The sequence below is a fragment of the Protopterus annectens genome, chromosome 9.part0 (assembly GCF_019279795.1).
Source record: "Protopterus annectens isolate FY-2018-M chromosome 9.part0, PAN1.0, whole genome shotgun sequence".
In the NCBI taxonomy this organism is placed as follows: Eukaryota; Metazoa; Chordata; order Ceratodontiformes; family Protopteridae; genus Protopterus; species Protopterus annectens.
Genome location: NC_056743.1, coordinates 1,494,818,052 through 1,494,831,052, shown reverse-complemented (window position 1 = coordinate 1,494,831,052; position 13,001 = coordinate 1,494,818,052). Strand labels below are relative to the sequence as shown.

At 44.3% G+C, this 13,001-nt stretch overlaps 1 protein-coding gene across 2 annotated transcripts in view; it reads right to left on the bottom strand.

The window, feature by feature from the left end:
• Window positions 1–13,001, bottom strand: part of NOTCH3 (notch receptor 3) — a 798,092-nt gene that overhangs the window by 401,524 nt on the left and 383,567 nt on the right. The gene's annotated exons all lie outside the window — the stretch shown is intronic.

The following is a 13,001-nucleotide window of genomic DNA, read 5'->3' as shown; positions in this document are numbered from 1 at the left end:
AAACATTTATACAGTACTATAATCAAAATCTATCAATATTACCTTACCTGTACTCCACATCTTCTGAAATTCTTCTAGATGGCCCATTTCAACAAACTTCACCAACCTGTTCTAGATAGTTTTATTATCTCATATGAATTGCAGTTTGTCAACAAACAGTGTGAATGCCTGTTATGTCACTGAATTCATTACCTGGATTCCTAGCATTCCTGGTGTCTTCACAAATGCAACTAAGCAACAGCTAAAGGTGAAACACAGACCTCAAAAGAAAGACTGAAAACTAGGGTACACACACAAAAACACACTAAATACAAAGAATGCGATCTAAACTGTCTGCCCATGAAAGCCTAACATACTACATGTCTACTTTCCAAAGACAGCTACAACCTACACTCTGCAACTAACACATTGCAGAGTAATGTTTTCAATAACCTATTGATGCTATCACTACAACCCCTTACCACCATCACTGCAGTGCTGGAATAGTTATGAAGACTTGATAAAGAATGGCTGTGTGAAGGCATTCTCCATAAAGACAGAAATTCAAACATAATGACTGTTAATTGTATTAACAAAACGGCTTTAGTTTGTAGGTGGAAATCAGTCTTCTGGACAGATCTAGAAAGTAGTCAGATATCTCTAGCATCAGGTTGTCCCCTGCATCATGGGCAAGGTGTAAACCTGACAGTCTATTTTTTTGTGAGTTGACACTTGGATAGAGATGTATGCTGCCAATAAAAGTTTTTGCAATGCCTGTGATCGAAGTATTTCACCACCAACAAACTCAATAACAAATAAAAGTGTATGCGTGTAATCACTGTGTAAGGTCACTACACAGGTAAAAACTCACATAAAGTTAATCACACCTCTGTCACAACACATAAAGAGGCCTAAACTTAACTATAAACAGCAAAAAAGACACAAAAGCCAGTACAAGGAATGGAGAATGGGAAACCCTTCTGCAGCACAGACACATTACTTTGATGCAAATATCCAATGTTTAATCACATCCTAACATAGTTGTACTATGTTCATTGTTAAGAATTACTGCTGCAAGATATTCATAAACTGAATTTAAAGATATTGAGCAATATTAAAACCAGACCCTGGACATGGCTGAATGGTAACAATATGCCTTCTACCACTGTAGTGCAAACCTGCTCTGATTCTAAAATGGATGTATCTTGCTTTCAGTGTTTACAAAATGCAAAGCCATGGAACTCATCATAGCAGCACTCTTTTATGCAAACACTGACAACTTAACTAATATAAACCCAACTCAGTTAGGTTTTGTGAAAGGTAGCTCCTACCTCCTGAACCCAGACAATTTCTTCATGCATTTGTGACCTGGGCAGTCATGATCTGCTGAAGGATTCGAATGGAAGCACTTATCTACGATAAATAAAGCCAGATTATTTGAGAAAAATGGGAAGCCTCGGACTTGTATTTTTTTTTTTCTATAGTACTAAGTAATCGTAGATTATTTGTTTAGCTCTTCTATATTTACTTGGTTTTGTCTGCTGAGATCCACATTAACAAACAGTGCACCTAAGTACTGCAAAAAGGATTATTTCCCAACATTAAGGTCTTAATGAGAATGACATACAAGTTATCACCACCCTTTAGTTGACACTTTATGGTTACTCCTGATTAACAGCAACACTGTATGTGGTAAGCAGGTAGGAGTATAGAGAGGTTCCCTGTCATGGACCCTGTAGTGTATGCCACCCCTGATGCTATCTGGAAGGACCCCCTGCTATAATATGTGGCAAGGATAAAATTAGGTAGACTAGAGGGATGGGCTGGACATGACAAAGAGGCATTTGAGATCGTGGACAACAAAGCCCACAGAGGTCTCTTCAGTGCCATACTGATGGAGTCTGTTGCATCTGAAGTAGGAGATCAAGGTTATATGCTGAGCACACAGTAACAAAACTCAGCAATTCGTGCCCACAAACATTACCCCAAATACAGAAACTTACCATCAAGGTGACTCAGAATGAATCATTTGTTTTTTCCTACTGGGCTGCTCATTAGCAGAACTCATTTTTAGCTGAGTTACACCTGACAGTGAAGGAATGATCTCCATAGAGACTTCTGGATGTGTGCCTGGATAAAGCTGGAAATTTAAGATTTCTGTGCCAGATTCCCATGTTGTCTGTTGTTCCCTTCCAAGACATTGGTTCATAGGTTCATAGGTAGGTACTAGGCTATCGGCCCAAGGGCCTATGCAAGCCTAGCCAACAAGGTTCCCTGGCTTACGCCACCCAAGAAAGTTATTTTCCTGTGCCACTGACGAGCAGAGACACAGAAGTGATCCCCGGGGTGTATTTCCTATTTCTCATCCACTCATCAAGATTTTTCTTGAAGAGTGCTAATGAAGAACTTTGCTTGACATAGATGGGTAGCCTGTTCCAGAGTATGGGAAGTCTCTGGGATAGGAATCTACCCCCCAGCATGTCCTGTTTATTGTGGTTACAAGGTTTAGGTCCCTAGAGCGTGTAGCTCGGAGAGATTGGGATTTCTTTAGGTGTAGCATGTCCAACAGTTCTGGGTTTGACATAGCTTTATATGTTAAGCAGAGATCACCTCTGAGTAGGCGATATGCTACGAAGTAAAGCTGGAGTTTTTTGAGGCGGTCAGTGTAGGGCATTTGTTTGAGTCCAGTAATCCTCTTTGTGAGGTACTTCTGTGGCCTTTCCAGCTGCTGCAGATGTCTTGTGAGATACATTCCAAAAGGGGCGTTGTACTCTATAATGGGTCTAATGAGTGATGAGTAGAGGGTAACAATGACCTCTTTTTCCCTGGATGAGAACCCTTTTATGATGAGGTGTGCCATGTAGAAGGACTTCCTGACTACTGTGGCGATGTGACTATCAAAGGAGAGACTACTGTCCACCTGGGTCCCAAGGTCTCTTATCACACATTCAGTGTTAAGTAGATTGCTGCCTATGTGGTAGTTCATGGGTACAGAGTTTTTACCAAAGGGGATGACACTGCACTTTTTGGCATTGAGCTTGAGGCCATGGCTCTGACACCAGGCATCTGTCTCAGAGAGGCCCTTCTGTAGGATGTTCACATCATTTGGGGACTTGACTATGACTCCTAGTTTGCAGTCATCTGCGAACTTCATTAGCCAGAGGCTTTCTGTGTTAGCCTGTACTTCAGAGAAGTAGATACCAAACAGGAGCGGTCCCAGGACGGAACCCTGTGGTACTCCACTTGTCACTGGTTTAAGGTCAGATTTGGAGACTGCAACTTTTACAGTGTGGGTTCTGTCACTGAGCCAGTTGGCACCCCATCTTGTGACATGGGGATTTATGCCTAGTTTACTGAGTTTAGCTATAATTCCAGAATGGGGGATGGTGTCGAAAGCCTTGGCAAGGTCAAGATAGGCTGTGTGAACCACTTTACCCTCATCTACGGCTTTGGTGACTGCCTCAAAGAAGTCGATCAGGTTCAGGAGGCATGATCTGCCTTTCACAAACCCGAACTGGGTGGGATCCAGAGTTTGGAGGTTACCAATGTTTTTGTTTATGAGTTCCATGATGATACGTTCCATGGCTTTGCAGACCAGGCTCGTCAGGCTAATAGGTCTATAGTTCCCGGGATCAATTCCTCTTTGTTCTATGATACCTACCCAAAATATACAGATAAAAATGCAACATATTTCCAAATAACCTTTAACCTAGAAAGTTTTACATGGGGCAAAAATTACAGTTGTGTACCTACCATAAATGTAGATGCTTGAGTGTATTCACTGTTGCAGTCATTACAATTGGGTTATCCTGCTGGCAGGCTACCCGCAGTCGGCCTGAATTCCAAAGTCTAGTTCCGGCATCAGTTTCTGTCACCTCCTCCCTGACGTCAGTGCTCCAGGGGTATAAAAGATGCAGCCGACGCCATTTTCTTCAGTTCTTTTTGCCCCAGATGTCAGGTGACCCTAAAATGGTAGGCTAAATTATGCCAATAAGCATGCATGCACAAAAAACAACTTTTCCTTCATCTACAAGCAAATACACCACATAGGTTGCATAGAATAGAGAAGTACAGATAAGTCCCAGCAAAGGAAAAGGGGGATGGTGGGAGGGTAACCTGGACTGCAACAGTGAATACACTCGAACATCTACATTTATGGTAGGTACACAACTGTACTATGTTTATTGTGTTTCACTGTTGCAGTCATTACAATTGAGTTGAATCCCAAAGCTAAGGTTGGGAGGCTGGTGCTAAATAGGATTAGGAGAGGCTATCAGGCCCTGCACACCTGCAGTGGCAAATCCTGATCTGGATTTAGAGTAGAGAGGTAGGTGATAGTGCTTTTTGCAGCCTCTAAGATGTCTTTGGTTGGTACTCCTCTGAGGAAGGCTGCTGAAGTGGCTGCTGCTCTGGTTGAATGTGGCCTAATGCCTTTAGGCACTGATTTGCCAATGCTGTGAATAGCAGAAACGTATGCAGTGGCCTATCCACTTTGAAATAATCTGCTTTGAGATAGGCTTTCCTTGTGATCCTGCAGCATATACCACTAGAAGTTGTTCAGTCTTTCTGAAAGCTTTAGTTCTGTCCAAGTAGAAGCATAGCTGCCTGTGAATGTCCAAAGAATGCAGAATTCTCTCACCCTTATTCTGTGGGTTTGGATAAAAGGTAGGCAAATGAATTGTTTGGTTAAGGGCCACACTGGACACTACCTTAGGCATAAAGGTAGGGTTTGTCCGCAGGGAAACCCTGTCAGGATGGAAAATGATAAAAGGGTCCACAGCCATGAGTGCCTGTAACTCTGAGACTCGTCTAGCAGAGGTTATTGCTAGGAGCAGAGCTGTTTTCCAGGATAAGAATTTTATATCAGCTGCAGAGGCTGGTTCAAATGGAGACAATGTGAGTTTTTCCAAGACATAGTTGAGGTCCCATGCAGGTATTGGTGCTCTCCTTGGAGGTCTTATGTTTTTGGCCGCTCTGAGGTACTGCCTTAGTAATGGATGAGAAAAAATAGGTGGTTCTGTATTGTAATGAGCTGAAATGGCAGGGGCATGAATTTTAATTGATGAAAAGGAAAGGCCTTTATCAAGCATCTCAGTTAAGTATTGCAAAATCTGAGGAATATTAGGAACAGTCATGTAAAAACCTTGTGCCTGGTTCCAAGTACAGAATCTCTTCCATTTTTCTGCATAAGATTTTCTGGTGCTAGGCCTCCTGCCTCCAAAATAACATCCATCACTGCTTTAGAGAGAGGTGTGCCTTGACTAGCTATGTTATCCGCCATGCTGCCAGGTTTAAGGTCCTGAGTTGGCTGTGCAGTATCTGACTGTCTTGTTGGGTCAATAAGTGAGGAATTTGAGGTAATGTCCAAGCTGGGCATTGAGACAAGCTCTTTAGGATTGGGTGCCAGTGCTGGCAGGGCCAGTCTGGGGCAATCAGTATCATTTTTGGTTTCTCTTGTCTGACCTTGAGGAGTACCTTGGGGAGGAGAGGCAGAGGAGGGAAGGCATATACTGTTAGGTCTTTCCAGCTGAAAGACAGAGCATCCAATTTCCATGCTTGCTTGTGATAAGTCCTTGTACAGAATTTCTGTAGTTGGTAGTTGTGAGGGGAGGCAAATAGGTCTATGTTCGGGCATCCCCAGTTCCTTGTTATCATGCTGAAGACTTGTGGATCCAATTTCCACTTGTGGGGATCCATTAGGTTTCTGCTTAGTTCGTCTGCCAGAGTATTTGTCCTTCCTGGCAGGAATTTTGCTTGTAGATGTACTTGGTAAGTCAATGCTGTGTCCCACAAGTTCATGGCTAGCCTGCAGAGGGGGTAGGAATGTTTGCCTCCCTGATTGTTTATGTACCACATGACTGTAGTATTGTCCGTCCTTATCAGTAGTTGTCCTGGATGAAGTAGATCCTTGAAGGCTGTCAGGGTTTTCTGAACTGCTAGCATCTCTTTTTGATTGATATGTAGATGCATTTGACTTACGGACCATGTGCCCTGAATACATCTTCCTGCCATATGGGCCCCCCCAGGCATAATCTGATGCATCTGTTGTCAATGTCTGCCTGGCTGTGGGTAAGGTGAATGGCTGTCCCATGTTGTGGTGACAGGCTTTTGCCCACCATCGAAACTCCTGTTGCAGGCAGGGAATGAGGGTAATTATTGTTTCCAGGCTGCGGCAATGTTGAGTCCAAACACTTTTTAGACACTATTGAAGTTTCCTCATATGCAGTCTTGCATATGGAATTAGCAGAATGCAGGATGCCATGAAGCCCAAATCCTGCAGAATTGTTCTTGCAGTTAACTGAGTATTTGTTGCCAACATTTTGAAATAAGTAGTCAGTTGTCTGTGTTTGTCTGGCGTGAGATAAGCCATCTGGGCAGTTGTATTTAAGCTTGCACCCAGGAATATTATCTCTTAAGCGGGTACATGTTTTGATTTCTTTTCGTTTACTGTGTACCCTAGACCTGTTAGTAATCTTTTTACAAACGCCAGATGCTGTAGTAGAATGTCCTTGTTCTCTGCTTGAATAAGGCAGTCGTCCAAGTAAGGATATATTTGTATTCCTCTTTGTCTGCAAAAGGCAATCACTGGTGCCAGGCATTTTGTGAAGACCCTGGACGTAGTAGATAAGCCAAAGGGCAGTGCAGAGAATTGGTAGTGCATTGAGCCAGCTATAAATCTGAGATATCTTCTGCATGCTTGTCTCATTGGGACATGCAGGTATGCCTCTTTTAGGTCTAAAGTCACAAGCCAAGCCCTCTTGCCCAGCATGGGCAGAAGCTGCTGCAGAGTTAACATTTTGAATTTTGGAATATCCAGAAATGTGTTTAGGATAGACAGGTCCACTACTGGCCTCCAGGCTTTGTCCTTTCTGGGCACCAAGAATAGCCTTGAGTAGAATCCTAGTCCCTGCTCTTGCCATGGTACTAGCTGAATGGCTCTCATGTCCACGAGGGAAGAAACTTGTTTTTGTGCCTCTGCCCATTGATTGCGTGGCAGGTCCGGCATACCATTTGGCCTTGGCAGGGTGTAAAAGTGGAACCTGTAGCCTTGTGATACGATATTTAAGACCCATTTGTCCTGAGTGATCATGTGCCAATTTTGTGAAAAAAGAGCTAGTTTTTCCCCCAAAGGGGCTGCCAGAAGATAAGTGCTTGGTGCTGGCAGGGGAAAGTCATTGAGACTGTTTTCTGTATGGCTGTGATTTTTCCTCTCTGCTTTTGGAGGTAGAAGCACCCCATTGTTTAGGCCTGTATGAGCCTTGGGGCTGTGATCTGCCTCTGGGGTGTCTGTATCTGCCTCTTTGTGACCTGTCTGACACTGGATAGGACCAATTCTCTGTAGGCCAGTTCCTGCTAAATCTGGGAGGCTGTACCTGCAAGAAATCCTTGACTGTTTGCATAGATTTAGCTTTGTCCTCCATTTTCTTCAACACCTCTTCTGCTTTAACACCAAACAAAGTACCATGCTGTAATGGAGCATCTAATAGTTTTGCTTTAACATGATCAGGCAGATTATGTTCTTTTAACCGAGCATGCCTCCTAATGACAGAACCTGTAACAGCGGCCCTGGAGGAGGCCTCTAGAGAATCAAAACCACATTGCAAAGTATGCTTTCCCACTTGTTCAGCTGCATGCAATAAATCCTGCATTTCTTTATTTTCTGCACATTCTGAATTTAACATTTTCTGTTTAAGCAGTGACATAAGATATTGCTGATATTTAAGCATATGAAATTGGCAATTTAAAGCTCTTACAGCCAAGGTAGCAGAAGTATAAATCTTTTTCCCCATCTGTCCAGGGCCCTAGAATCCCTATCAGAGGGGATAGTGTTTTTTGCAGTGGAAGCTTTTACCCCTTTGGGACCCTGAGAGATAGTCTCTAGGTCAGCAGCAGGGTTTTTATAAAGAAATTTATGTGAATCTGGAACCCTGTAGTATCTGTCTGGCTTAACAGGAGCTGGTGGTAAAGAGTCTGGAGATAGACCGGACTCTGAAAATACATCATCTACAATGTCTAAAACAGGTGGGATAGCAAGGGGCCTGTGCTGAGGTAATAAAAGGAAGTCTCTGAGCCTTTTCTTGAATTCTGAGTAATCTTGGCTCTCCCAGTGGAAATGCTCCCTCATAGTATGCAGTGTCTCCCCAAAAGAGTAATCCTCAGGAGGAGAGGCTGAAGGGATAGATTCTTCAGCATCAGAATCCTCATAGGGAGGAAGAGAATATTCCTGCTCAGAAGAGGAATCACAGGAAATGGAAATCTGGTCTGAAGATTCATATTCTATCTCTTGCCTAGACCTCTTATCAGGAGGGGGATGGGAACCCCTGATCAAAGTAATTAGGTCTTCGGCCATTTTAAGCATCTGTTTTTAGGCATGGTGGCCTGTCCAGGAGAATGCTGTACTTGTTTCTTTGTCTTTAGAGCTGCTTTAGTCTTTGCCTTTGAAGCTGAAGTAGGTTTCACATATAGCTGTGTAGGCCTGAAAACACCCTCAGAAGCCGATGCCTGCTCAGCGGCTCCGGACCCACCTGAGGGAATAGTTTCCGAGTGTCCAATACCCTGAGTTTCCAGCGGCCTAGTCAGCTCCACGTGGGAGTCGGAAGCAGCCTGTGGCTCTGAGGTAGCAGGTGTCAGGGACTGCAAAAGCGCCAAACTGAGAACCGGCGGCAGGCCTAGCGGAAGCCTCGTCATCGGTTTTGGACCTCGGAAGCCTGTCCTTTTCTTTTTCTTTGCGCTTTTTAAAAACTCCGGTAGTCGGCTGTTCCGACTGCATTATATAATTGAATCTTCTGCCAAAGTAATGAAATGCAAAATCGTACCGATGCTGAATAGTGCGTTGGTTAAATCTAGCACAAAACCAACAACTAGCAACGTTGTGGTCAGGGCCTAGGCAAGGAATACAGTAAGAATGAAAATCCTTATGAGGTATTCGCTTCCCACAAGAAATACAATTATTAACTTTTTCTGACATCGGTCTGGAGCAAGAAAAAAGTTTCCCCAACGGGGTACTTAGCTTTAATGAAGACTTCAGATCTGAAATTCGATTTTGAAAATCTCAGGAGTCGGCTGACCGGCACTTGCGAACTGCTTTTGCTTCGGGCACTATGCGGCAAGAAAGACTGAAGAAAATGGCGTTGGCTGCATCTTTTATACCCCTGGCGCACTGACGTCAGGGAGGAGGCAACAGCAACCGACGCCGGACCTAGACTTTGGAATTCAGGCTGACTGCGGGTAGCCTGCCAGCAGGATAACCCAATTGTAATGACTGCAACAGTGAAACACGATGAACATCAGGCATGCATCACTATGAGCATATTAACCTTCTATACTTGCATCCTCAGTTTAATTTATGTGTCTGAAGACACCATATACCAAAATCAGTCAAAACGTGCTCCCCTCACAGAAAGAACTTGTACATTATAGCTTATAAACATATCTGGCTATATCCCTGGATGTATGAACTGCATTCTTCAACATGCAAAATCAGAGAAGACTAAGTAATGCTCATGTTGCAACTCTTCCACATAGTTCTGATTATCTATATGAGCATCTTTGGTTTTCCCTTCTGTACTGCCAAAAGAACTATATTTCAAGCACTACTATACTGTGAAACTACTATTGTGAATTTAGTATGTTGTTTTCTTTTTTCTACTCTTCCCAGGCCCATCTGAAAATGGGCCTTGTTCAGTAGGGTAACCTGGTCAACAACTTATGAAGAAAAAGATAGATGGTAGACGACTAGACAAATAGTTTCATAGACATACACATAAAAACACTATACCAGCAACAATGGAAGAACAGGAAAGTACAGTTGTGTACACTTACCATAACGTTGCAGTCATCACACTTGAGTTCCCCCCTGCTTGTTGATGTAGCCCTCAGTCAGCCTGAATACCAGAAACTTAGTATTTCTGCATCGGATGCCGTCACTCTAGGACTGACATCAGGTCATCAGGGGTATAAAAACAAGCAGCACACGCCAAGTTTTTCTTGCCCCATATGTCAGGAGCCCCCCAAATAGGGAGCTAAGTTATGGTGGAGAAAACACCACCAGTAAAAAGTAAATACCAATACCAATACCCCTGAAAGGGGTGAGGAATAGCCATAGAGAGAGAGAGAGAGAGAGAGAGAGACAGACTGGGGGCTGGAGGAAAGGAAACCAGGACTGCAACAGTGAATACACTCGGACATCTACATTTATGGTAAGTGTACACAACTGTACTATGTTCTTCGTGTTTCACTGTTGCAGTCATCACACTTGGTTGGATTCCCAAAGCTGAAGAAGGGTGGAGGCAGTCAACAAGAGTTAGGGCTGGCTAGTGTGCCTTGCAGTACTGCTGTTGTAAAACCTGCCCTAGATTTGGAAAAGATAGGCAGGTGGTAATGCTTGGTGATGGTGTGTACAGAACTCCAGGTAGCAGCTTCAGGATGTCTCTGGTAGGAACTTCCCTGAGAAATGCTGTAGAGGTAGATGTTGCCCTAGTGGAATATGTTCTGACCCCCTGAGGGGTTGGTTTCCCATCATGCTTGTAGCAGAAATGGATGCAGTGTGCTATTCATTTGGAAATTGTTTGTTTGAAATTGCCTTGCCCTCTGCCCCTGTTGCAAAGCTGACTAGTAACTGGTCAGATTTTCTGAAGGGCTTAGTCCTATCAACGTAGAATCTGAGCTGCCTGTGCACATCCAAGGAGTGCAGGATCCTTTCCCCTTTATTCTGAGGATTAGGGAAGAAAGTTGGCAAATGGATGGATTGGTTGAGAGCCACAATGGACACCACTTTAGCCATAAAGGAAGAGTTAGTCCTGAGGGAAACCCTGTCAGCATGAAAAATAATGAAGGGTTCCACAGCCATAAGTGCTTGTAGCTCAGACTCTCTTCTAGCTGAAGTGATGGCCAGAAGCAAAGCTGTTTTCCAGCAGAGGAATTTTAACTCTGCTGATGCTGCAGGTTCAAAGGGGGAGATTTTCCAGTACAAAGTTAAGGCCCCAAGCAGGGGTGGGTGCTCTCCTTGGCAGTCTTAAGTTGTTTGCCCCTCTCAGGAACTGTTTGCTAAGAGGGTGTGAGAAGAGAGGTGGCTCAGTGTTGTAATGAGCCGAAATGGCTGAGGCATGTACCTTAATGGAGGAGAAGAACAGGCCTTTGTGGAGTAGATCTGCTAAGTAATCCAGGATTAGAGGCAGGGAGGGCAGAGCTGTGTCCTCTCCTTTAGATTGAATCCAGGAGCAGTACCTTTTCCACTTATCAGCATAGGAGTTTCTTGTACTGGATCTTCTGGCTTTAAGAATGACGTCCAGCACCTGTTTACTTAGTGTTGCTGAGGAAGAATTCAAGGAATAAGCCAGGCTGCAAGATTTAGGGCTTGCAATTGCAGATGCAAAATCTGTCCCTCCTGCTGACAGAACAGGGTTGGGTTCTGGTGTAGGTGCCAGGGTGGTACCAGTGACAGGCTGCGCAGGAGTGGGTACCATTGCTGGCATGGCCAGTTCAGAGCAATCAAAATTGTCCTTGGTCTGTCCTGTCTTATCTTGAGTAATACTCTTGAGAGAAGGGACAGAGGGGAAAAGGCATAAATTAAGAGATTTACCCACTGAAAAGATAGGGCATCCACTTTCCAGGCCCTGCTGTAAGGGTTCCTGGTGCAGAATTTGCTGAGCTGGTGGTTGTAGGGGGAGGCAAAGAGATCCACCTCTGGGGTCCCCAATTTCTGAACCAGAAGGTTGAAGGTGCTGGGCTCCAATTGCCACTCGTGTGGGTCTAGGAGATTTCTGCTTAAGTCGTCTGTCAGTGAGTTTTGTTTGCCTGGCAGGAATTGAGCTTGCAGATAGACTTGCATGTCCAAGACCGTGTTCCACAGAGCCATGGCTAACCTGCAGAGTAGGTAAGAGTGGGTTTCCCCCTGCTTGTTGATGTACCACATAACTGTCGTGTTGTCTGTTTTTATTAGAAGTTGTCCTGGGAAGAGTAGGGATCTGAAAGCTGTCAGGGCATTCTGCACAGCTAGCATCTCTTTTTTGTTGATGTGCAGATGAATTTGACTTGGGCTCCAGTGGCCTGAATGCATTTGCCTCCCATGTGTGCTCCCCAGGCATAGTCTGATGCATCTGTGGTTAGGGTCTGGGAGGTATGGAGTTGAGTAAAGGGCAGTCCCTTGTTGTGGTTGCATGCTTCTGCCCACCAAAGGAACTCTGTCCTTAGACAGGGTAAGACAGGAATGACTGTTTCCAGGTCCTGAGAGTGTAGGCACCAAAGGCTTTTTTAAGTACCATTGAAGTTTCTTCATATGCAGTCTTTCATATGGAATTAGCAGTACACATGAGGCCATGAACCCTAGGGTCTGCAGTATTTTTCTTGCGGACAGCTGGGTTCTGGTGGCCATGTGTTTGAAGTAGGCTGTCAGATAGACTTGTTTTTCTGAAGTGAGGAATGCCATCTGGGATGTTGTGTCCAAGTTTGCTCCCAGGAATACAATCTTTTGACTGGGTACCAGTTTTGATTTCTTTTTGTTGATGGTGTACCCCAAGGAAGTGAGAAGGTTTTTCACAAATGTCAGGTGCTGAAACAGCAAATCCTGACTGTCTGCCTGAATCAGGCAGTCGTCCAAGGACGGGTAATTTGGATATTTCTCTGCCTGCAGTATGCAATGGCTGGAGCCAGGCATTTTGTGAATACTCTGGGCGCAGTGGATAAGCCAAAGGGAAGTGCAGAGAACTGATAATGCATAAATCCGGCCCTGAAACCTAGATACTTCCTGCATGACTCCCTTATAGGGATGTGCAGATAGACTTCTTTTAAGTCTAGGGTGACTAACCAGGCATTCTTAGCTAGCATAGGTAGAAGCTGTTGCAGGGTTAGCATTTTGAATTTTGGTACCACCAGGAAGGTGTTGAGAATTGAAAGATCCAGGATTGGGCGCCAACAGCCCTTTTTTCTCGGTACCAGGAAGAGTCTGGAATAGAATCCTTGACCTATCTGTTCAACTGGAACTGGCTGAATAGCTCTGATGGAGAGCAGGGAAAGAACTTGGC